The 27,242-nt window shown below is 44.9% G+C and overlaps 1 long non-coding RNA gene across 2 annotated transcripts in view; it reads left to right on the top strand.

The window, feature by feature from the left end:
• LOC141145385 (uncharacterized) overlaps positions 1 to 26,790 on the top strand; it is a 132,494-nt gene extending 105,704 nt beyond the window's left edge. For both annotated transcript variants that reach the window (XR_012244549.1, XR_012244550.1), the window contains exon 3: positions 25,340 to 26,790. This is a non-coding gene — a long non-coding RNA (uncharacterized lncRNA). The remainder of the gene's footprint in view (positions 1 to 25,339) is intronic.
• Positions 26,791 to 27,242: the final 452 nt, after the last annotated feature.

Genomic DNA, 27,242 nt, shown 5'->3' with positions numbered 1-27,242 from the left:
AAGTTGCATCAACTGTTCTGAGCCTGGTCTAAAATTATTTAAAGTGGTGCATGTTGGTTCTGGCATAGCCAAAAGAACCAGGGTCTGTAAAGCACATGTGGGGTATGAAGCACAGCTACTACAAAGGACTACTCAGCAAGTCAAGCAGAAGAAGCAGTGTAGTTGCTATGGGTAACCAAGCATTAGTTCAGGACACAATGCAACTAGTCGTTAGGCGTGGTACCTGGTAAAGGTGACAGATCCTCCAATAGTTTTGGATCTCTCCCTAGCGGTCAGCTTCCAGTTGCAACTGGAACAAAACCCGCGTTACGGAGATAATGACCTGATCACATGGTACAGGAAGAAAGGAGTTAACAAGTGCATGCATGAGGTCAGCAGTAGGTGCACGGTTGGAACCCATTCTGTTACTGGGAGTGAAGTTCCAGAGGTACGCTGGACTGGTGAAGAGGACATGACTCAGTGGTGTCCCTCCTAATGCAATGGACATCAGGTTGGAGTATGTAGTGATATGGGACAGTACTTTTCAGATGAATTCTGCACTTTTACTGCACACAGTGTGCTGGCTCATCACTTTTTGTGTTTCGGCACTGCGTCACTTTAACTGACAATTGCGCTGTCATGCGATGTTGCACCCAAACGAAATTGATGTCCTTTTTTTCCCACAAATAGAGCTTTCTTTTGGTAATATTTGATCACCTCTGTGGTTTTTATTTTTTGTGCTATAAACAAAAAAAGAGCGACAATTTTGAAAAAAAAACACATTATTTTTTACTTTTTGCTATAATAACTATCCCCCAAAAATATACAAAAAAAATTTTTTTTTTCAGTTTAGGCCGATATGTATTTTTCTACATATTTTTGGTAAAAAATCGCAAAAAGGATATATTTATTGGTTTGCGCAAAAGTTATAGCGTCTACAAAATAGGGGATAGTTTTATGGCATTTTTATTTTTTTTTTATTAGTAATGGCGGTGATCTGCGATTTTTATCAGGACTGCGTCATTATGGCGGACACATTGGATAGTTTTGACAATTTTGACACTATTTTGGGACCATTGTCATTTATACAGCGATCAATGCTATAAAAATGCCATGATTACTGTGTAAATGACGCTGGTAGTGAAGGGGTTAAACACTAGGGGGGCGATGAAGGGGATAAGTGTGACCTAGGGAGTGATTCTAACTGTGGGGGGATGGGCTTCAAGTCACATGACAGCTATCACTGCTCTCGATGACAGAGAGCAGTGATCTCTGTCATGACACAAGCTAGAATGGGGAAGTGCCTTGTTTACACAGGCACTTCCCCGTCCTGAGGCTCCGTGACACGATCGCCGGGAGACCGGCAGACATCGAGTCCGCTGGTCCTGCAGGCACGGTCACGCTTTACGTGGTGGTCGCCTGCTATCTCCGGCTCTTAAAGGGGACATACAGGTATGCCCATTTGCCCACCGCTGCCATTGTGCCAACGTATATTGATGTGCGGCGGTCGGCAACTGGTTAAGATGAACTCCATGCCAAAATGTAAAAAAAAACAGCCTGGGATCCTACCCAAAATCCATACTAGGCTCTTTGGGTCTGGTATGGATTTTAAGGGGAACTCCACGCCAAAATGAAAAAAAAAAACTGGGGACCCTTATCTGAGCATGTAGCCCGGAGGACAGGATAGGGGGGGTGAGCGAGCGCCCCCCTCCTGAGCCATACCAGGCCACATGCCCTCAACATGGGGAGGGTGATTTGGGGTCCCCAAACAATCAGGAAGCAGAATTCAAGGCACTATTGTGAGCAAATTCCACCCATGGTAAGAGGTCTGAACAGATGTTATGATGGTCAGAAATATAGCAACATAGGAATTGCTCCAAGGACTGATTGTCTCGTTCTGCAGCCCTATTAGAATGCGGGTGATATGCAGAGGAGAAAGCAAGCTGAATTCCCAACTGTGCACAAAAGGCTCGCCAGAACCGGGACACAAACTGACTACCCCTGTCCGAGACAATCACCTTGGGTAGCCTATGTAAGCGAAAGATCTCCTGAGCAAAAATGGAAGCCAGTTCCTTAGAAGTGGGCAACTTCTTAAGTGGAATACAATGAGACATTTTCGAGAGCCGGTCAACCACCATAAGGATAACTGTGTTGCCCTGGGAGTTGGGTAACTCCCCAATGAAATCCATAGACACTTGGGTCCAGGGCCTCTCTCCATTGGGTATGGGTTGTAGGAGGCCCACTGGAAGGTGTTGTGGAGTCTTACTCTGAGCACACACGGAACAGGCAGCTACAAAGGTGGTTACATCAGCACTTAGATTAGGCCACCAGAATTGTTAGCAAATGGCCCAAAAGAGTTGATTCTTCCCAGGGTGGCCAGCTGCCTTGGGAGAATGGTAAGTCTGGAGCACGGCAGTACAGAGACTCTCTGGGACAAAGCAGCGGTCACAAGGTTTCTCAGGAGGAGCTTGGACCCGAGCAGCAAGAATTTTGTCACCCAAAGGAGAAGTGAGACTGGTGTGAACCGTAGCCAGAATACGATCAGGAGGAATCACAGGAACCGGAACCAACTGCATCTTGGAAGTAGGGGAAAATTGTCGTGCCAAAGTGTCAGCCCTTACATTCTTAGTACCGGGTAAGAATGATACAATGTAATTGAAACTTGACAAGAAAAGAGCCCATTGTGCCCTTCTGGGAGAAAGGCGTGTAGCCTCAGACAAGAATGTGAGATTCTTATAGTCAGTAAAAATGAGAACCAGTGCAGTGGTACCTTCGAGGAGATGTCTCCATTCTTTCAGGGCTAAAATGATCCCTAACAGCTCTCTTTCACCAATCTAATAATTGCACACCGCAGGTGACAATTTCTTGGAAAAGTAGCCACAAGGATGCATAGCGCTCTCAGAGGTAGGACGTTGAGACAGAAGGGCACCAACTCCAGTCTCAGAAGCATCAACCTCTAGGATAAAAGGAAACGTAGGATCAGGATGTGCCAACACAGGAGCAGAAACAAAGGCAGCCTTGAGACTCTCAAAGGCCTTTATGGACTCCGGAGACCAACTCTGTGGGTTACAGTCCTTTCTGGTCATATCAGTCAGGGGCTTGACCAGAGATGAGAAGTTACGAATAAACTTCCGATAATAGTTGGCAAAGCCAAGAAACCATTGCAAAGGATGTAAACCCATGGGTCGGGGCCACTGTAGGACTGCTGAAAGTTTCTCTGGGTCCATCGAAAAACCAGCAGTGGAAATGATATGACTCGGGAATTTGACCTGTTCATGATGGAATTCGCACTTCTCCAATTTACAGTAGAGCTTGTTCTCTCTTAGTTTCTGAAGCACACGACAGACATCTGTGTGGAGGCTCTCCAGGGACTTGGAAAGTATGAGGATATCGTCGAGATAAACCACCACACATAACTGCAACAAATCTCAGAGGACATTGTTAATAAATTCCTGGAAAACTGACGGGGCATTACAAAGGCCAAATGGCTTTAGGAGGTACTCATAATGGCCTTTTCTGGTATTAAACACAGTTTTCCACTCGTCGTCCTCCTTAATCCCCTTTCAAATCAAGCTTTGTGAAAACCGTTGCTCCCTTGAGGAGGTCAAACTCCATAATCAATGGAATCGAATAGGCATTCTTAATCATGAAATGATTGAGACCCCTATAATCAATACAAGGTCTCAGTTCACCACTCTTCTTCACAAAGAAGAAACCAGCACCAGCAGGAGATGAGGATTTGCAGATGAAACCTTGAGAAAGTGCGTCTGCAACATAGTCCTCTATGGCCTTATCCTCCTAGACCGACAAAGGGTAAACCTGGCCACGAGGGGGTATTGCACCAAGTTGAAGGTCAATTGCGCAATCATACGACCAGTGTGGAGGCAAAGAACCGGCTTGACCTTTGTCAAAGACATTGCTAAAATCGCGTTACTCCTCTGGCAGGGAGGAGAGTGAAGAGGTGCACAGGACCTTGGCTACCTTCTGGAAGCATGTCTTACTTCATTGTGGCGACCAGGAGAGAACCTCAGCACAGAGCCAATCAAAAGAGGGATTGTGCCTCTGTAACCAAGGATAACCAATAACCAGCGGAAACTTAGGTGAGAAAATAACTTGGAATTGGATTATCTCATGGTAAAGAGCCCCTACGGCCATGGACAAAGGAAAAGTCTCATGAGCCACATGGGCACGCTGTAGATGTCTCCCGTCAAGAGCCTCAATGGCAAGTGGAGTGTCATGCAGCTGCAGCGGAATCGAGTTCTTCGATACAAAGGCAGCATCAATGAACAGGCCTGTAGCGCCAGAGTCAATTAGAGCCTGTATCTCGATGGACGACTCAGCCCAAGAAAAGGTAACCGAAACCAGGGGCTTATCCTTCTGGGTAACTGGGGACGAAACAACGCCACCTAAGGTCTGTCCGTGACAGGACCTCAAAGTTCGGGCGTTCCCTGGACAGGTAGGACAAGACTTCAAAAAGTGACCTGCCTGGCCAAAATAAAGGCACAATCTCTCCCTCCTCCTAAGGGTTCTCTCATCCGCAGAGAGACACGTGAAGCCCAAGTGCATGGGTTTACTTCACTGACCGACTCGGTACCAGGAGGCATGGGAGGTGAGGGAGGCAAGGGTGGGACTGCAAAGCTCGGAGACAAATGTACAGGAGGTTTGCACCAGCGCTCCTCAAAAGAGAGTCTTTCTCTGAGTCTGGAATCAATGAGGATGGCAAACGTGATCAACTTCTCCAGCTCAGTGGGTATATCTCGGGCTACTTTCGCACCCTTGATGGTATCCGAGAGACCATGAGAAAAAGCAGCCAAGAGGGCCTCATTGTTCCAAGCAACCTTTGCTGCCAGAGTACGGAATTCAATTGCGTAGTCTGCAACAGTTCTCGTACTCTGTTTGATGGACATGAGGCATTTGGCGGCAGAAGCGGAGCGTGCGGAAACGTCGAATACCCTTTTAAAAGAAGCCACAAACTCAGGGTAACTCAAGACAACAGGCTTTTGTGTCTCCCATAGAGGGTTTGCCCAGGCCAAGGCTCTCTCAGAAAGCAAAGATATCACGAAACCTACTTTGCTTCTGTTCGTGGGAAATGCCTGGGGCAGCATCTCAAAGTATATCTCAACCTGGTTGAGAAACCCTCTGCATTGGAGTGGATTGCCCCCAAATCGCTGGGGAAGCAGAGTGGAACCAGACATAGCTCTTATAGAGGTAATACTCGAGGCGGGTGCCTGCACAAAGACAGGAGCAGCAGCAGAGACAGCCTGCAACACAGGTTGTACCAGAGCAGCCATAGTGGGAGATTCTAGGTGAGCCATGCGACTCAGGAGCATTTGTAATGCCATGGCAAACTGATCCATTTACATGGGGGGGCAGGATCTGGGGGCCCCCTTGTTAAAGGGGGCTTCCAGATTCTGATAAGCACCCCGCCCACAGACCACCACAACCACCAGTCAAGGGTTGTGGGGATGAGGCCCTTGTCCCCATCAACATGGGGACAAGCTTCTTTGGGGGGGCCCCAAAGCACCACCCCCATGTTGAGGGCATGCGGCCTAATATGGTTCAGGAGGGGGTGAGGCTCTCGTTCGTCGCCCCCCTATCCTGGCCTGCCAGGCTGCTTGCTCGTATAAGGGTCTGGTGTGGATTTTGGGGGGCCCCATGAAAATTTTTTTTAAAATGTTAGCATGAATTTCCTCTTAAAATCTATGCCAGACCCAAAGGGCCTGGTATGAATTTTTTGGGGGGGCCCACGCTGTTCTTTTAAAAAATGTTGGCATGGAGTTCCCCCTAAAATCCATACCAGACCCAAAGGGCTTGGTGTGGACTTGGGGGGGGGAGAACCCACGCTGTTTTTTTCCCTAATTCTGTCATAGGGTTCCCCTTAACCCCTTTCAATACACTGTATTACTGCTGCCACCACCATGTTTCACTGTGGGGATGGTGTTCTTTGGGTGATGTGATGTGTTGGGTTTGAGCCAGGCGTTTTCTTTGATGGCCAAAAAGTTCAATTTTAGTCTTATCAGACCAGAGCACCTTCCTCCATACATTTTGGGAGTCTCCCACATGCCTTTTCGCAAACTCAAAACGTGCCATTTTGTTTTTTGCTGAGGCTTATTGTCGTCCTATGTACAGATACTCCAGTTTCTGCTGTGGAACTCTGCAGCTCCTCCAGGGTTACCTTAGGTCTCTGTGTTGCCTGTCTGATTAATGCCCTCCTTGCCTGGTCCGTGAGTTTTGGTGTGTGGCCGTATCTTGGCAGATTTGCTTTTGTGCCATGTTCCTAATGTGTGGTTATGATAGATTTGATGGTGCTCCTAGGGATCATCAAAGATTTGGATATTTTTTTATAACCTAACCCTGACTTGTACTTCTCAACAACATTGTCCCTTACTTGTTTGGAGAGTTCCTTGGTCTTCATGGCAGTGTTTGGTTAGTGGTGCCTCTTGCTTAGGTGTTGCAGCCTCTGGGGCCTTTCAAAAAGGTGTGTATATGTAATTACAGATGTGCGCCTGTCCACAGACACTTAGATTGCACACAGGTGGACATCATTTTACAAATTATGTGACTTCTGAAGGTAATTGGTTGCACCAGAAATTTTTATGGGCTTCATAACAAAGGATTATACGCACATGCCAATTATCAGTTTTTTATTTCTGAAAAATAGTTTTATGTATATATTTTTCTAATTTTACTTCACCAACTATGACTGTTGTGTTCTAAACCATCACATATAATTCAGATAAAAAATACATTGAACTAAAGGCTGTAATGTAACAAAATAGGTAAAAGCCAAGGGGGTTTAATACTTTTGCAAGGCACTGTAGTCTACACTGAATGCAGAGTATATATATATATATATATATATATACTACACAGTATATATATATATTAATACACTGCCTGCACTGTATATATAGTCTACACTACACTGTGTATGTATATTAGGGATGAGCCGAACACCCCCGGTTCGGTTCGCATCCAGAACATGCGAACGGACTGAAAATTTGTGCAAACATTCGAACACCGTTAAAGCCTATGGGACTCGAACGTGAGAAATCAAAAGTGTGAATTTTAAAGGCTAATATGCAAGTTATTGTCCTAAAAAGGGTTTGGGGACCCGGGTCCGGCCCCAGGAGGCATGTATCAATGCAAAAGAAAGTTTTAAATACGGCCGTTTTTTCGGGAGCAGTGATATTAATGATGCTTAAAGTGAAAAAATAAAAGTTAAATATTCCTTTAAATATCGTACCTGGGGGGGGTGTCTGTAGTATGCCTGCAAAGTGGCATGTCTTTCCCATGTTTAGAACAGTCCCTGCACAAAATGATATTTCTAAAGGAATAAAAGTCATTAAAAACTGCTTGAGGCTGTAATGTAATGTCGGGTCCCGGCAATATGGATGAAAATTATTGGGAAAAACGGCATGGGTAACCCCCCAGCCCATTAAAAGGCCCTTTGGGTCTTGTATGGATATTAAGGGGAACCCAGCACCCAAATTAAAAAAAGAAACGGCGTGGGGCCCCCAGGCCCTGTATACTCTGAACAGCAGTATACAGGCGGTCCCCGGGTTACAAACAAGATAGGGACTGTAGGTTTGTTCTTAAGTTGAATCTGTTTGTAATTTGGAACAGGTACATTTTTTAAGTGTAGCTCCAGCCAAAAAATCTATTTTTAAGCTTTTTGAATAACATAGGTAAGGGTTATCATCACCCCTGTAACATTTGTATTGCTGTCTGTGCCCCTGTTCAGAAGATTTCACCTAACATTCTGTCCCAATGACAATTGGATTTTGAAAATTTTAGGTTTTTAGGGAAACAAGGATTGGTGATAAAGCATCAATGGAGACACCTTTTTTCCCATATTAACTCTTAGGCCTTAGGCCTTAGGTGTTGGTGGTACCAGAACACTGTAAGCCCTCACAGTTACTCTTGGTGGGTGCTGGAACCGGCCCCACTGTGAAATTTTATATCAAGAATTGTAATTACATGCCCCTGTTGAACAGGGGCAGAAAAATTGGGCCTTTGGTGGTGGTGTTGCCACAACACTGTAAGCCCTCACAGTTACTCTTGGTGGACGAAGGAACAGGCCCTGCTGTGCAATATTAGATCAAAAATGTAATTACATGCCTCTGTTAAACAGGGGCAGAAAAATTGGGTCTTAGGCAGTGGTGGTAGTGCCACAACACTGTAACCTCTCACAGATTCTGTTGTTGAGCGCAGGAACGAGCCCTGCTGTGAAATATTAAATGAAAAATTGTAATTACGCGCCCCTGTTAAACAGGGGCAGAAAAATTGGGCCTTAGGCGGCGGTGTTGGTGGTGGTGGTGACACAACACTGTAAAGCCTCACAGATACTCTTCTTGAGCGCAGGAACGGGCCCTGCTGTGAAATATTACAGCAAAAATTGTAATTACACGACCCTGTTAAACAGGGGCAGAAAAATTGGGTCTTAGGCACTGGTGCTGGTGCCACAACAATACAACCCCTCACAGATACTCTAGTTGAGCGCAGGAACGAGCCCTGCTGCAAAATATTACAGCAAAAATTGCAATTACATGCCCCTGTTAAACAGGGGCAGAAAAATTGGGCTTTAGGCACTGGTGCTGGTGCCATAACACTGCAACCCCTCACAGATCCTCTAGTTGAGCGCAGCAACGAGCCCTGCTGCAAAATATTACAGCAAAAATTGTAATAACATGCCCCTGTTAAACAGGGACAGAAAAATTGGGCTTTAGGCACTGGTGCTGGTGCCCAGAACCAAAAAAGTTCTTAGAAGCTATCAACATAAACATTGAGGAGGAATAGGATAGGCACTCAGCATAACACGATAGTCACTCAGCATCAGCATAGGCAGTCTTCAAGGGATCTCACATTATAAAAAAATTAATTGGTTACATCAGCAGCTTGGTAGCTGGTGATCCAAGACTGATTCATTTTTATGAAGGCGAGCCGATCAACCGAGTCTGTGGACAGGCGCACTCTGTGATCGGTTACAAAGCCTCCAGCAGCAATGAATGTGCATTCAGATAGAATGCTGGATTCAGGACAGGCCAGTAGCTCAATTGCATAACGTGCAAGCTCTGGCCAGTGATCCATCCTCAAGACCCAGTAACCCAGTGAATTTTCGGTTGGAAAGGTCTCCAAGTCTGATCTTGCCCCAAGATGCACCATGTACCATGTAAATGCACCATGTAAATCAGACGCTGGCAATGGTTGCTGGAACCGATCAGACCTTGGGGCTATGGACTAAAAAATTGTCTGAACGCATCGGTCAGACGGCCACCTTCTCCACCGCTCCTTCTGTGACTGACCGAAGCCTCAGCAACACGTTGTCCAGGAGGACCGGGAAATTGCAACCTCCCAGGCTCTGGAAACACATTGCACAAACCTTTCTGCAAGGCCTCCCGAAGATGTTTCATCCTCTGCTCCCCCTGTGAAGGCTGGATAAGTTCCGCAACCTTACCCTTGTAACGTGGATCAAGAAGGGTTGTCAGGCAGTACTGATCCCTCTCTTTGATACCACAAATCCGAGGGTCTTTTTACAGGCTTTGCAGTATCAGGGAGGCCATGCAGTGTAGGTTTGCTGAGTCCGGAGTCCTCTGGGTCACTAAGGACAACATGATCCGCAGCCACCTCCTCCCAGCCACGTGCAAGTCCATGGGTTTCTGAGGACTGAAAACAATTCCTTTAAGACTGCTGCTGATGCTGAGTGCCAGGCTCCACCTCCATGCTGACACAATCCTCCTCCTCCTCCTCCTCTTCCTGTGTGATAGGCGGGCCTGCAGGAATACTGTCTGGATAAAGGGGGCCTTGAGAGGTAAGGAAGTCCTCCTCTTCCTCCCTCTGTTCTGCCTCAAGTGCCCTGTCCATTATCCCACGCAGTGTGTGCTCCAACAGGAAGACAAGAGGGACAGTATCACTGATGCATGCACTGTCACTGCTCACCATACTCGTGGCCTCCTCAAAAGGTGACAGGACAGCGCATGCATCCTTGATTATTAGCCACTGGCGTGACGAAAAAAAGCCAAGCTCCCCTGACCCTGTCCTGGTGCCATACTCGCACAGGTACTCATGGATGGCCCTCTGCTGCATGTGCAGCCACTGCAGCATTTCCAATGTTAAGTTCCAACTGGTGGGCATGTCACAGATGAGGCGGTTCTTGGGCAGGTTGCATTCCTTTTGAAGGTCAGCCAGCAAAACACTGGCATTATATGACCAGCGGAAATGCCCACAGACTTTCCTGGCCTGCCTCAGGAGATCCTGTAAGCCCGGGTACCTGCACAAGAACCACTGCACCACCAAATTAAGGACGTGAGCCAAACAGGGAACATGGGTCAAGTGTCCCTGTCGGAGGGCGGAGAGGAGGTTGGTGCCATTGTCGCACACCACCATTCCTGCCAGAAGCTGGCGTGGTGTCAACCACCTCTGAATCTGCCCCTGCAGAGCTGACAGAATCTCTGCCCCAGTGTGGCTCCTATCCCCTAAGCAGACCAACTTAAGCACCGCATGGCATCTGTTTGCCTGAGTGCTTACGTAGCCCCTAGAAAGCCTACGGAGCACCGCTGGTTCCGAGGACAAATCTGCACAGGAAGAAGCCATAGAGGAAGAAGAAGAGGAGGGGGTGGAGGAGAGAGGTGTGTCAGAATCACCACTACCAGCATTTTGGAGGCGTGGTGGCGGAACAAGCTCCAACATTACTGCACCCTGTCCTGCATCCTTTCCAGCTGCCAGCAGGGTTACCCAGTGTGCCGTGAAAGAAAGGTAATGTCCCTGTCCATGCCTGCTGGACCATGAGTCAGCGGTAATATGCACCTTACCGCTGACTGCCCTGTCCAACGAGGCCAAGACATTGCCTTCCACATGCTGGTAGAGAGCCGGAATGGTCTTCCAGGAAATAAAATGGCGTTTGGGAACCTGCCACTGAGGTACTGCACATTCCACAAATTCTCAAAAGGGGGCAGAGTCCACTAGCTGAAAAGGCAGCAGTTGGGGTGCTAGCAATTTAGCCAAACTAGCATTCAGCCACTGAGCATGTGGATGGCTGGGACCGAATTTCTTTTCACGGTTTAGCAACTGGGTAGGGAAATTTGTCTGCTACAATCAGATTTAGGTGTACCGCTAGCAGATTGCCCGCAAGTGCTTGGGACACCTAATTCTACACCTTCATTCCTCTCAGTGCAGGTCTCTGAGAGGACTGAAGGTATAGTGGGGTTGGAGATCCCAGCTGATGAGGAGCAAGGAGAGGTCTGCCTTGTTCTTTGGTGTGGGTCTTTTAAGTACTGTTGCCAACAGACTGCATGGGAGCTCGACATATGTCTGGTGAAGCATGTGGTGCCCAAGCGGTTGCTGTTTTGGCCACGCTTGATACATATGTTGCAAACAGCAATGGTGTGATCTGCTGCACATGTCTCAAAAAAGGCCCACACCAAAGAACTTTAGAAAAAACGCATTGGAGTCAGCAGCGCCCTGCACATGCGGAGCTCTGCGGTGTGATGCAGTCGGTTGGCTGTCCTTAAGCTGGCTCCTGGAGGGCATCCTGCCTCGTTGGAGATGTGCCGCCTCCTCCTCCTCCTCTCTTCTATTAGGCACCCACGTAGAGTCAGTGACCTCATCATCCCCTCCCTCCTCGCCATTGGAGCAAACCTGGTAGTATGCTGCAGCTGGGGGAACATGACTGCCAGTTTCTTGTCCTTCTTGGGCACAACCTCTCTCGGGCTCACGTTACTGCCTTCATCCTCATTCCTCAACCTGGGTACCATCATCGGAGCCTTCAAAACGCTGCATATCCTCCTGCAGCATGTACCCGACACTGTGGTCGAACAGTTCGGGGGACTCCTCAGGACATGATGGTGGGGCTAGGGAAGGAGTGACTGATGCCATTGAGCCGATGGAATAGGCCGCTTTGGCAGCTGCATTGGCAGCCAAACTTGTCTTAGCCTGGGTGACAGAAGATGAGGAGGATGAGGACGGCATTGTGATCCACTCTACCAACTCTTCTGCATGTTGTGGCTCAACAGGGCCAGCTGTCAAAAAAAAGACAAGCGTGCCCCACGGCCATGTGCTGAGGATGCACCGTGTCCACGGCCAGCACTGTTGGCTGTAGACACAGAGCCTGCTTGCCCTCTTTTAGTGGCCTGTGAGCATCTGCCTTTCCTTGGTGGCCTTCCAGACATGCTGTAAAATTGGATTAGCAAAACACCACCTGAAGTTTACTAGAAAAATTACACCAGGAATGCCCTGCAGTCAGGTATAGGCTTGGCTAAACTAGAATGTATATATATGTGGATATATATGTAGGAGACTGTATATATATCTTTTCTGACGCATCATGGCAGCACACACACTGGGTTGTGACTCCGCCCCCACAACCTGAAAGGCTTGATTAGCTATAAGTTTTGAAGAGGAGCCCCCGCTGCATTCTATTTTTTTTCCTCACCTGTTAGGACTGACCAAGATAAAGCAAGGACCTCTTACCGCTTTGCCCCAGCTAGGTTCAGCCTCTCCTAGTTGGAAGCCCTGACTGTACAGTCTCTAAATGAGCTTTATGCAGGGACCCCACTCTGATTGTCTCAGGGGGACTACATTGTCTTTTTACAAGCCTTTAACAGGCTTACACTACCATGCAGCGGCCTCCATCTTCTACCCTTTATATGTTCTCTCTTTCTAGTTTCTTTTCGTTTGATTTTACCTTCTCTACTCTCTCCTCACTGCTGAGTATTTTAGTTCTCCGGCCATCTTGACCTTCCCAAGATGGCAGCCGTGATCGGCTCGTCGTTACGACCGGAAGTGATGCGGGCATCTATCTCCTTTCGCCAGTATCAAAGATGGCGTCGGGTGCTGCTGATCGCTACGGCGCATGCGCGGTGCGTGTGTCACTTCCGCCGCAATGGCGGTCTATTTAAAAACAATGTATATGCTGTTTTGGCTGCACAGGTTATTGCTCGGTATCCAGAACGCTCGCACTCTGCATTTTCCAAATCTTCTATTGCTGCCACCGCTTACTGACTACCCTCTGACCCGGTAAGACTTATCTTTCTTCTCATGGCTGTTTTACATAGATGCTAATGCATGCTGAATATACTGTACTGAGCTTCACGGGGTTAACCCTTCCCTTCACAGATACACTTTATCTTTTGCTCATGGAGGCTGCTGCCCCAGCAGACCATCCACAGCCAGTAAGGTAAGAGGCATCATGTTTGGTAAGTAGTGAAGAGGAGTAAAAGAGAGCCATGCCACTAATATCACTTTATCCTGATAGCCCTGGCAGGTCATCAAAATCATCTCATTCTAAATGGAAAGAGAGATCCCCTTAAAGACATTCACACCCTAGAAGAAGCCGGTCAAGGACTTCTTCCCACCATCACAGTAAAACATCATCCTCCTACCAATCACAACCCGACCACCATAACCAACCTGCAGCCAATGCCTGCTGGATTTGTGGAGCACAAGCCCTTCCTAACAAGTTAGCTTGCCAAACATGTGCTGAAGAAGCCACTAGGGAAAGGGAATCGGATGCATTGGAAGTATCGAACATAATCAGAGAGTCTGTTAAAGAATCAATTCTGCAGGTATCAGCCACAGAACCAGTTAGATCAGTGCAAAGCACTTCAACAACAGTCACCTGCATACCGCAAGAATCAGATGACTCAGTAAAGGAGGCAATTGGTTGGGAGGAACCAAATGAAATCGCCCCGCAAGCTCAGATAATATTTCCCTAACCTAAAAAGGGATCCAGAAACCTTTCCTTTTATCGATGAACTCGAAGAATTAATTAAAGATGAGTGTCAAAAAGCTGACAAGAAGTCCAGCCTAAACAATAGGATAGCAAAGCCATATCCTTTAAAGGAACCAGCCGTAAACCCTCTCATCATGGCACCTGTAGTAGACGCATCATTAATGCGTCTGGCCAGACATGTCACATTGCCAATAGAAGATGCAGTGACTTTCAGGGATGTCTTGGACCGGAAAATCGACCTCGATCTCAAGAAAGCCTATTCAGAAGCAGGGGGAGCATGCAGACCAGATATCACACTAGCAGCAGTCGGCAGAGCAATTAGTAGTTGGACCTCTAACATTGAAAAACTACTGTCAGAAGCTGCTGATCAGGAGAGAATCGTATCTGCTCTACAGGAACTCAGCCTAGCAGGGGACTTCGTACCTGAAGCATCAGAAGATATAATAAGATCGGCAGCAAGGGCGATGCTGTCCTCGGTCATGTCCAGGAGAGCCTTATGGTTAAAGCCGTGGGTAGCAGATACAGCTTCCAAATCGAACTGGTGCAAGATCCCCTATGACGGAACCAACCTGTTCAGTCCTAAGTTAGACCTCGCCATCTTGAAGGTCACAGGGGGAAAATCGGGTCTTATTCCCTCTGACCAAAGACCAAAACAGCAGAAAGTTCACTCTTTTAGACGCAATCTTCCCGAACGATACAGAGAAGCCAGATCATATAGACCAGGCAAAGAGTTCAAACGGAATTGGCGTAATACCCAATCATCTTTCCTGAGGACACAGAAGCCCAAAACTCCTATTACAGGGGATCAGCAGAAATCGTTTTGATGGCACGTCTGCCCAGCCTATGTTAGTTGGAGCCAGGCTCAACCTGTTTATACAGGTGTGGGTAGAACATATAAAAGATCCGTGGCCAATAGCCACAGTTCACGAGGGCCACAAATGGAGTTTCAAATACAGAAACCCCAGAGATCACTTCCTAAACACCCGACTACCATCATCTCTTCCAAAGCGAAAGCTTCTGATCAAATATGTACTAGATTTACTGCAGAAACACGCAATTGCAGAAGTTCCTCAATATCACAAAGGCAAAGGCTTTTATTTTCCCCTTTTTCTTGTCAAGAAAAAAACAGGGGGCCTGCGTCCGGTTCTAGACCTGATGAACTTCAACAGAATGATACTGGTAGAGTCTTTCAAAATGGAGAGTCTTCAATTTATACTGCTGGCAATAAATACAAGAGATTGGATGCTATCAATAGATTTATGCAACGCCTATCTCCATGTTCCTATACATACACGTTTTCAAAAATACCTTCGGTTTGCAATCGGGCAATGACATTTTCAATTCCGGACTCTCCCGTTTGGGATATCCACAGCACCCAGAACATTCACAAAAATCCTGCTTCCAATCATAGCATACCTGAGAGAGAAGGGACTAAGAGTCCACCACTATCTCGACGATATCTTACTCTTGGCCAACAGCCAACAGTTACTTCTCCAACATCGGGAAGTACTAATATCCATATTACATCAATTTGGGTGGATAATAAATTGGAAAAAAAGCAGTCTGGAGCCAACCCAATCAATGATCTTTTTGGGAGCAGAACTCGACACCAATGCCAACACGGTGAGTCTCCCTCAGGAAAAAATAGGACATTTGGTCGAGAAAATAAAAAGACTAATGGAAGCAACACACCTATCCGCCAGAACATGTCTCAGCATATTGGGATCCATGTCTGCCACCTTTCCAATGGTCCGGTGGTCCCAGTGGCATACGAGGACATTCCAGATATCATTCCTGAAACAATGGGATGGAACATCAATGAGTCAATGAATTTTCATCAACCAATCGGTGAAACAGTCTGCATGGTGGTGGACGCGAACCAGCAATCTAAAGCGTCATCGACACATTGTGCCCCCTCAGCCGGAAATAGTCATGTCGGACGCCAGCCTACAAGGTTGGGGACCACATTACCAGGATCAAGCAGTACAAGGCCGTTTTTTTTCGCCCCCTGGGCGTAGTATAGAATAATTCTAGAACTTAGGGCCGCCTTTCAGGCTCTCCTAGCATTCAGGCCATCACTCACAGGAAGGAGTATATTAGTACGCCTGGACAATACGGTGGCAGTGAACTACATCCAGAGGCAAGGGGGCACCCGGAGCAGTGCCCTCATGCGGGAGGTATGTCCTATCCTCGACTGGGCTCAGATTCATTTGGAAGACCTGAAAGTGGTGTATGTCCCGGCAGTGCAGAACCAGCTGGCAGACAATCTAAGCCGAACGTTCATCTCGAACAACGAATGGTCACTAAGTTAACAAGCCTTTTCCCTTCTAACACACAAAAGGGGAATTCCTGATATCGACTTGGCAGCAACTCCAATGAACAACAAGTGCCAAGTTCCCGGTGAGAGTTGCCTATCCAACAGCACTAGGGGTCGACTGTCTCCATCATCAGTGAAGGTTCCGTTTAGGTTACATACTCCCTCCAATCCCCTTAATAGCCAGGTTCCTAGCCAGGCTAAGGTACTCAACATCCACGGTGATTGTGGTAATACCGTTTTGGCCGAGGAGGCTATGATTCTCAACCATCCTACAACTGAGTACAGAGGATCCATTACTCCTTCCGGTTACTCCAGACCTACTCTCACAGGGCCAGTTCCTACATCCAGCACCAGAAAGGTGTCACAAATTCTCGAATTTTTACAACTAGGCCTGGAGAGGGGGTTAAAGCGGAGGTTTGCTGAAAAAAAATATTAAAGGCCAGCAGCTACAAATACTGCAGCTGCTGACTTTTAATATATGGACACTTACCTGTCCAGGGAGCCCGCGTGTCGGCAGCCGAAGCTGATCCGTCCTTCGGCTCTCGGCTGCTGCCGACGCCATCCTCGCTAAGGGAATAAGGAAGTAAAGCCGTGCGGCTTCACTTCCTAGTTCCCTACTGCGCATGCGCGAGTCGCGCTGCGCGTCCTCTCAGGTCCCTGCTGTGTTCTGTGTCTCACAGAATACAGCGGGGGAGGATGGGGTAGGCAACGGAAGTGACGTAAGTCACCGCAATCACCGCGGTGATCTATGCCAGGAAGTGGGAGCAAATACCTGTATTAGACAGGTATCTGCTCCCTCCTCCCCCCTGAAAGGTGTCGAATGTGACACCGGAGGGGGGGAGGAATCCAAAAAGTGGAAGTTCCATTTTTGGGTGGAACTCCACTTTAAGTTCAAGCACCCTAAAGGTTCAAATATCTGCCTTATCAGACATGATGGGAATCAAATGGGCCTTCAATCCTCTTATAATCCAATTTCAAAAAGCATGCTTGAAACTAAGACCACCCAGAAAGCCAACCTTCCCGACCTGGGACTTGACAATAGTTCTGGAGGCCTTATCGAAAGAACCGTTTTTTCCTTTGGAGTCAGTGTCTGTATGGGATCTAACTCTCAAATTAACCTTTTTAGTGGCCATAACTTCTGCAAAAAGAGTGTCCGAGCTGCAAGCACTTTCAATAAAAGAGCCTCATTTGCTGTTCTATCACAAGAAAGTTGTATTAACACCATCTGAACAATTCATACCTAAAGTGGCATCTGCTTTCCACTTCAATCCGGAGATCAGTTTACCAACATTTCTCACTAACCAAGGGATTCCACATCCACTAGATATTAAATCACTTATTTCTTAATTTCTATATATTTATGCACTGCAGATCACTGAATCACCTGCTTGCCTGCCTGAAAGTGTCGTTGAAAACGTACACCAGGAATGGCTTGTAGTCAGGTATAGGCTTGCCTACACTAGAATGCAGTGGATATATATGTAGGAGACTGTATATATATCTTTATGCACTTTATCACTGAATCACCTGCCTGCCTGCCTGCCTGCCTGCCTGCCTGCCTGAAAGAGTCGTTGAAAACGTACACCAGGAATGGCCTATAGTCAGGTATAGGCTTGGCTAGACTAGAATGCAGTGGATATATATGTAGGAGACAGTAAATATATTTTATGCATTGCAGATCACTGAGTCACCTGCCTGCCTGCCTAAAAGTGTATTTGAAAATTTACACCAGCAATGGTCTGCAGTCAGATATAGGCTTGGCTAGGCTGGAATGCAGTGGATATATATATGTTGGAGACTGTATATATATTTCATGCACTGCAGATCACTGAATCACCTGCCTGCCTGCCTGAAAGTGTATTTGAAAACATACACCAGGAGCTACCTGAAGTCAGATATAGGCTTGGCTAGACTAGAATGCAGTGGATATATATATGTTGGAGACTGTATATATATTTAATGCACTGCAGATCACTGAATCACTTGCCTGGCTGCCTACCTGAAAGTGTATTTGAAAACGTACACCAGCAATGGCCTGCAGTCAGATATAGGCTTGGCTAGACTAGAATGCAGTGGATATATATATGTAGGAGACTGTATATATATTTTATGCACTGCAGATCACTGAAGGCCTGCCTTCAGGCCTGCCTGCCTGCCTGAAAGTGTATTTAAAAACGTACACCAGGAACCACCTGCAGTCAGATATAGGCTTGGCTAGACTGGAATGCAGTGGATATATATATGTAGAAGACTGTATATATATTTTATGTACTGCAGATCACTGAATCACCTGCCTGCCTGCCTGAAAGTGTATTTGAAAATGTACACCAGGAACTACTTGCAGTCAGATATAGACTTGGCTAGACTAGAATGCAGTGGATATATATGTAGGAGACAGTATATATATTTTATGCACTGCAGATCACTGAATAACCTGCCTGGCCTGCCTGCCTGAAAGTGTATTTGAATACGTACACCAGGAACCACCTGCAGTCAGATATAGGCTTGGCTAGACTGGAATGCAGTGGATATATATATGTAGAAGACTGTATATATATTTTATGCACTGCAGATCACTGAAGGCCTGCCTTCAGGCCTGCCTGCCTGCCTGAAAGTGTATTTAAAAACGTACACCAGGAACCACCTGCAGTCAGATATAGGCTTGGCTAGACTGGAATGCAGTGGATATATATATGTAGAAGACTGTATATATATTTTATGTACTGCAGATCACTGAATCGCCTGCCTGAAAGTATATTTGAAAATGTACACCAGGAACTATTTGCAGTCAGATATAGACTTGGCTAGACTAGAATGCAGTGGATATATATGTAGGAGACAGTATATATATTTTATGCACTGCAGATCACTGAATAACCTGCCTGGCCTGCCTGCCAGAAAGTGTATTTGAATACGTACACCAGGAACCACCTGCAGTCAGATATAGGCTTGGCTAGACTGGAATGCAGTGGATATATATATGTAGAAGACTGTATATATATTTTATGTACTGCAGATCACTGAATCACCTGCCTGCCTGCCTGAAAGTGTATTTGAAAATGTACACCAGGAACTACCTGCAGTCAGATATAGACTTGGCTAGACTAGAATGCAGTGGATATATATGTAGGAACGGTCTGCAGTGAGATCTAGCTAAACTGGATACAGTGTAAATATAGATATATATATATCTATATATATATATATATATACACACAAGGCCGGGATGTATATATATATATATATATATATATATATATATATATATACTAAATACACTGCAGCCAACTGAATCAACTGCCTGCCTGAAGTATATTAGAAACAGTACAGCAGGAACGGTTTGCAGTGAGATCTAGCTAAAAATTTATTATCCCCTTCCCGCCGAGCGTACGCAGATATGCGGCCTCGGCTTTAGGGCGTTATACCGGGATGATGCCCGCAGCTGCAGAGCGGGCAATCGTCTATCCAGGGATAACAACCGATATGGCTAAAAGCCGCTCGTTGTTATCCCGGGGGGGAGCGGGAGGGGACATCCACCCTCCCGCCGCTTTCCGCCGCTCTTACCGGCCTTCCGTCCCACCGGGAGACCCGATCCTCAATCTGCCACTTCCGGCGGCTAGAGACAGACTGGCACGAAGTCAGAAATGGCTTTGTTCCAGTCTTCTCTATGTAAACATGGAAGTGACGTCACAACGTTTACTCGGCTGCCAATGGTGCCAGTTTTTAAAAAATATACAGTATTCAGAATCGCTGTTTTCAGTGTTCTAAATACTTTGAAATGCAAAGGAGGGATTTGGGGTCTTTTAGACCCCTGATCCCTCCATAAAGAGTACCTGTCACCACCTATTACTGTCACAAGGTATGTTTACAATCCTTGTGACAGCAATAAAAGTGATCAAAATTTTTTTTTTTTAAAAATACACAATGTAAAAAAAAAAAAAAAAATGAAATCATAAAATACATTTTTTAAAGCTCCCCCGTCCCCGCTAGCTCATGCACCAAAGAAAACGCATACGGAAGTCACGCTCGCATATATATAAACGGTGTTCAAATCACACATGTAAGGTATCGCAGCGATCGTCAGAGCAAGAGCAATAATTCTAGCACTAGACCTCCTCTGTAACTCTAACCTGGTAACCGTTATTTTTTAAAAATTTCGCCTATGGAGATTTTTAGGTACCGTAGTTTGTCGCCATTCCACAAGTGTGCGCAATTATAAAGCGTAACATGTTTAGTATCTATTTACTCGGCGTAACATCATCTTTCACATTATACAAAAAAATTGGGCTAACTACTATTTTGTTTTTTTTAAATTCATGAAAGTGTCTTTTTCCCCAAAAAGTTGCGTTTAAAAGACCGTTGCACAAATACCGTGTGACATAAAATATTGCAGCAATTGCCATTTTATTCTCTAGATTCTCTGCTAAAAAATATACATAATGTTTGGGGGTTCTAAGTAATTTTCTAGCAAAAAATACAGATTTTAACTTGTAAACACCAAATGTCAGAAATAGGCTTAGTCATGAAAGGGATAAATTATTATTATTTTTTTTCTATACACACTTTTTTTTTATCTCTGCAAGGACAGAGAAAGATACAATGTATCTGTCTCGTCAATTCACAGTGACAGAAAATACAGGGATGGGCTTCACAGTGACTTATTACTGTGATAGCCAATCAGAAGCTATCACAGCGATCAGGTGACCTGGAATCGCACGTTCCAGCTCCCAATCATTAGAACGAGGCCCAGGAGACTCTCAGTGAGACCCCGGTCTCTGTGCTGGAAATGCGCTGTGTGGCGTGCTCCCAGCACAAAGGGAGATACGCAAATATGTGGCCCTACAGAAAAAAAGCCCAGTCCAGTGGGGGCGCATATTTGCGTACGGTCAGCGTAAAGGGGTTAACCACCTCATTTCAGTTCAGCTGATACAGTTCATCTGTAAATTGAGCCTTTGCAAGTAAGATAACCCCTTTTGGGATGGCACAACTGTCACCTTTCAAGGTCACTACATTGACTTGTTTTGTGAGCTTCTTCACTGACAAAATATTTGTTTCAAGAGCAGGGACATACAGGACATTTTTCACAGGTATCTTTCTGGTGACACGCTGGGAAATAGGACAGTAAAGAAAACTGTCTCCATTTCCTTCTGATTCCATTATTTGCCCATTAGCTGTGGTGATGTTTTCTGTTTAGAATGCATTAAGATAAAAAAATTTAGCTTTAAGCCCTGGTTCATATTGATGCTACTTTGAAATCGCGCTACTTCTCTTGAAGTAGTGGGATTTCAAAGTAGCAAGGTCAGGGCGATTTCAGGTGCTACTTGATAGACATCTGTCTGGCTTCATGCACAGATGTCTATTGAAGTCGCACCTGAAATCGGCAAAAGTAGTGCAGGAACTACTTTTGCAAATCGGTGCGGCGACGCAAAATCGGTGTCGCACCAATTGGAACAGTGTCATTGCCTCCAAAAGGCTGCGACTTGCCATGCGAGTTAATCTCTCAAATCGCATGACAAATCGCTCCAATGTGAACCTAAGCTTAGAATCACTTTAACACATTCCTATGTCAGTTCATCATCTGGCTTGCATCAAGTGCTGTGACAAGCTTTTATAACTTTCTGGTGATTCACTGATTAATAGTGCTGCAACATGAAAACCTTTTATTTCTTCTCCTATATCTCTCAGGCTTTCAATCATTTCCAAGGTATGCCTTATGTAATCCTGCATATACTGGCCTTTCATCAGCTTTCTAATCAAATATAGTTTATTGCTGAAATTAGCTCTCTAGTGCAATGGTCATCAACCCTGTCCTCAGGGCCCACTAACAGGCCAGGTTTTATGTATTACCTTGGGGGAGATGCAGAGTAGAATACTGCAATCACTGAGCAGAAAATTATATCACCTGTGATGTATTTCAGTTATCTTGCAAACCTGGCCTGTTGGTGGGCCATGAGGACAGGGTTGATGACCACTGCTCTAGTGCACCTTTGTAATCCTTCACACATTTCTTTAGCAGTTTCACATTTACATATTTGTATGATTTGATCCTATTCTATGCTAAGAGAGATTGTGCTCTGATCTTTTTGGTCTTTCTCTATCCACTCATCCGAAGGGTTTTCTAGTCTGACTTAATTTATACATTTCCATGTGCCTTCTCTTATTAGCAGCAATAATTTCCAAGACTGGTAGTTCTGGTTTATCAGATTTGCAAATGAAAGCTATGTTGCAGCTGTGTTACTAGCCATTTTCTTTTATTCTTCTGCAGTCTTGTTTCTGTTGATGTATCTTGCACTTATCTGCTGTAGATGGGTGGGTGTCTGGGCTATACCTGGGTCCATAACCTGTTAGAAATTCTGTATATAGTCCTACAAAACAAAGTGCACAGTCCACATGGGCTTTATCTGCTGCTTAACTGCAAACAGGAAACAAGAACTTTTATTATACAGAGAAAAGACAAAACGTTTAACCATAGATGCAGCCACAAATTTATAAACACTGCCATCTACTGGCTGATATAGGTGTTGCACAAAATACATGAGCAATCTATTCCAACAGTTTTAGCGTCTAGTTTGCATGAGGCCTTACACAATGTGAGTCTCTTTTTTTATGACCTGAACCGTCCATCCACCTAGGGGTGTTGTGCAGCTGTGAAGAAAACAAGTTGAAGAGGAGTACTGCCTTTTTGATGGATTACTATATACATGAAAGATAAACTCAAGCCTTGTTAGCCTAATCAGAAAAAACATTTCATGACATTTGTGAGGAGTGAGATTCCAAATGACTGGTAAGGGATCAGGAAAATCACTATACAGGTTCAGTAGTGTGGGCAGCCTGGCACAAAAAATGAATGCCGAAATCTAAATTAAATTCTCTCATCTTTACCAGGTAGTTTAGTTTAAATTCAAAATGTTAAACTTCAGTCTGTCTCTAAATAAATCTCATAGAGACAGTTTAACACATCCACATCCCTGGTGAATATAGAGAAAATTGAGAGCTCACCACTCCCTCATATGGTGGTGGGCTTTTTAAGGATGTCACTGGGGTAAGCACAACCACAAAAAGTGTTCATAAAATTATTAAATTTATTGCAAAGATTAACAAGTTAAAAGGTTACAATAATGACATTTGGTCACAGAGAAGTAGACCAATGATCAATACATTTAATACATTTAATCAATAATAACATTTGGTCATAACTATTTGACCATAATTGATACTCAATACACAGGATAAAGGCAGATGCTTGTATATGTGGAAAGCCGACGCGTTTCGCAGACTTCTTATCTGCTTCTTCAAGGCAGCTCGGCATGCATTTATAACATTGTGTAGGTTATAAAAAGATACCGTTAATAATACCAATAACAATTATTTTATTCACATTTATAGAAGATTATACAATGGGTATAAGTGCTCACCAAACGGGAGGGAGCAGAGATGACACACCCTAAAATGATATGGCGGTGAAGCCAGATTCACCAGCCTGGTCTGATGGACGTGGGACCATATAGAAAGCTTGATATAAAGAGGCCAATGATCGTCTAGAAATACCAAACAAAATTGTTCAAAGAATAGAACCCTTTATATACCCATGACAATAGCAGTATATGTATATATATAATATGTGGCAAATGGTAAGGTTAGTTCAGGTATAAGGCACGGATATAAGACATCCAGTTGGCCCATACCCAAACCCCCCACCACAATAATCACAAACCCCTCCATCCCCTCACCCACACACAAAAAGAGAAAAGCCTAGGCAGGAACAGGTGTTCCGTGTATAATAGGACAGTAAGGGTAATCATCCTCATTAACCACTAGGATGGCTATGACCATTGCACTATAAATAAATAAACCAGAAACATGGGGCATAGAGAAAACTACCATTGACACAATATAATGTACCTGCTAGATATACACTTGCCAATAAGAAAGTGGGATAAACAGAACACAAATCCTAAATGTCTATGAATATATGTTAGGATTATTAAAAACATAAATATATGGGACATTACCTCGAAGTGGCCGTCAAGAACAAATACCCCAAAAAGACTGAGAAGTAGGGTGCAAGTGCACCTCAATCTCAACACATTCCACGAACCGACAACAACCGAAAACAACAACATTAAAAATTCAATAGTGTTATGAATTGGGTATGTATGAGATGTTATTTTATACATACAATATGCATGGTGTTATGACATAGATTTAGAGGAGTAGTACCTGATCCCAGAATTGAGTGGATATCAGATTACTAAAGGAAAGGTTTAAAAGAAAGTGCTGTATTCATACCAGGCGGACTAGTTGCTCTTTGGTTATGTCATGGTTATGCAGTAATGTTTGTCTGTCAGCTTACCTCTCCTCTATGTGTTCACCTTTAGAGGCCAGCCACTCTCACCTGGCTGCTTAAATAATCTTCCCTCAGCATAGCTCCACCCCAGCCTCTAATTAGGAACATTATATTAACCTGTGCATTGCAAGCCAACCTTGCTGATCATTATTGTGATTTGGCTTCTGTGTACTCATTGCTCTGTGTCCTACGTCTGATACTGTTTACCGATTTTGGCTTGTTCTTCACTATTCCTGCTTGCTTGTGACCCTGACCTTTTGGCATGTTCTCTGTCTATTTCTGTCTGCTAGTCGCCCTAACCTTTGGCTTATTGCCTTACTATCCCTTGTTGTCCTGGACTGCTGCTTTCTCTCTGTCCTCCTGTAGCCTACTGTGAGCGTGAGCTGGGAGACCCTGGGGGCTGTGACCTGGAGCCAGTTGCTGCGCAGTCCGTCCTCACCACTAGAAGCTCTGGTGAACACCTGCTGGCTCTTAGACTCCACACCCTGGGGAATCTTATGCACTAGCTCCCAGTGGGATCTGTGTTGTTGCTCTAGTGGACCTGCCTTCCTGAACCACCCAGTGTTCCATCTGCAGCAGTCAGCCGTAGTGTCCACTACCTTGCAGTGCACTCCAAACCCCAACGTGGTGCATCTGTCACCTGGACTCAGGTGACCTGACAGGTTATAGATCCATTTGGCTTCTACTTCTACATACTAGTGGAAACCAATTTTCCCACAATACTGAGTTTAAAAAGAAAGAACAGGATTTAATACAGTACCTAGAAAAATACAATAAAAATGTAGTATTTAAAAAGGATCAAAAATTCTATAACGATAAACTAGCCTTTTCAGGCAACTATGCATATAGATGGCAGAAGGGATTCTCTAACAGAAGAAGCAGACCTGCTCGACAGAACCCCTATTATGAGACATCAATGCATAGATCTGACTCTGATATTTCTGTTTCTTCTTCTGTTTCCTCCTAGATCACAAAACAAGATCCACAAAGGAACCTCAGGAAAAGGACGCATACCAAAGCATGGTAACGGTAGTGGGTATGACACACAAGGGGGCACCAATAAAAAGCATATTGTTTCATCTCAGGCACCCCACCCAGGACCCCAACAGGGAGAAAGGATGAGAGCACCAGAAGACATCCGTGGTGATTTGGTGACGGGCAATGCACAGATATCAATATTTGGCGAGGGACAGAGTGATATAAATGTACAAAAAGAACTTGGAGCTACCCCCAAAATTGGTCAAACGAAACCCACTGTTAACCCAGGTTCAGCCCCTTTGGGATCAATCCATACCCCTCATAAACCCATAGCACACACACATGCATGGGCAAGATAAACCTGTTTGTGGGCAAACAGATCCAGAGCAGTCAGGATTAGATATAGTGAACTTATCCTCCTAGCCTTTGTCCCCAATAGAGACTGAGGTACTTAAATTGGGCCTCAGTTTCTGCCCCCTTCAAAAGATTGACACATTTGTATTAACCAAAGACTACATTTTTTAAATTTCCTGTCGCAGCAACACTGCATTTTTTTGATTGCATTTTTTCTGGTTTATTTGATTGGACTATTTTTTGATGTGCACATATGATGAACAGTCACATATTTTATTTTAATTTGTTCATTACCATTTTTGATCACCAGTTCTGTGGTTGGACTATTTAGTTGGGTTTCCCCATCATATATATTTTCACCTGTGGGATTTGGTGTTGCTTTGCAGTCATTATCTCTTTGGGGCTATTAGTTACCCCAATTTATTTATCCACTTGTGAAGGTAGATGTTATCTTACACCACTGTGTTTTGTTATATTTAATCACACATTTTATGTCACATTATAGTAGGGTTTATGTTAAACAACTACTTGAGGGTTTACTCAGTGCAGTTTAGCACCCCTTGGTTGCTGCACTATACACATTTATTGTCACACACTAAGAAATTGAGGTACCATCATTTGGCCTAAGGTAGCGCCACTCACCCCATCTGCATTAACCATTTTTACTATAGCCCCTTGTGGGAGTCTATTAGGGGAGGCTGCAACCGTAGTTATATCCTAAGCGTGGAGCTCTTACTATTATCACAAAGGCTTTAAGGTCCAGGACTTTCGTATGCTCAAAACGCTTATCCAGCTACTCAATGGGAATGAAAGCTCAGATGGAGCTGTGTCAACTGCACCCTCCTCTTCAGATGAGGATGATGTTGATATAGAGGAGGAACCCGAACCAATAAAACTGAAAGCAACATGCAGAAAGGTGCTCAGTTTGAAGCTGTGGAGCTTGGTGTAAGTGGAGCTGGATTAAGTGGGAGTTAAAAACAAGTGTTAGATTATACAAGTCTTGCTGTCTGTTGGTGTTTGTTTGCTGTCTGTTGGTGTTTGTTTGCTGTCTGTTGGTGTTTGTTTGCTGTCTGTTGGTGTGTGTTTGCTGTCTGTTGGTGTGTGTTTGCTGTCTGGTGGTGTTTGCTGGGTTGCATTTTGGGGACTTTTCCTTTTAGTTTTTAATTTGCCTTTTGCTGTCACTTTTTAAATAGCTTTTTTTTTTTTTTTTTTTTTCTTGTTTCATCAGTCTATCAATTAAGGGGTGTGGTTAATTGCTCACAGGTGCCTATTTAACTTGTTGTAGGACTCAGTCTGAGTGTGCTCAGTTTGAAGCTGTGGAGCTTGGTGTAAGTGGAGCTGGATTAAGTGGGAGTTAAAAACAAGTGTTAGAGTATACAAGTCTTGCTGTCTGTTGGTGTTTGTTTGCTGTCTGTTGGTGTTTGTTTGCTGTCTGTTGGTGTGTGTTTGCTGTCTGTTGGTGTGTGTTTGCTGTCTGGTGGTGTTTGCTGGGTTGCATTTTGGGGACTTTTCCTTTTAGTTTTTAATTTGCCTTTTGC

The sequence above is a fragment of the Aquarana catesbeiana genome, linkage group LG05 (assembly GCF_042186555.1).
Source record: "Aquarana catesbeiana isolate 2022-GZ linkage group LG05, ASM4218655v1, whole genome shotgun sequence".
NCBI lineage: Eukaryota > Metazoa > Chordata > Amphibia > Anura > Ranidae > Aquarana > Aquarana catesbeiana.
Note: the sequence above shows the minus strand (reverse complement) of the source record. Positions and strands in the feature narration are given on the sequence as shown.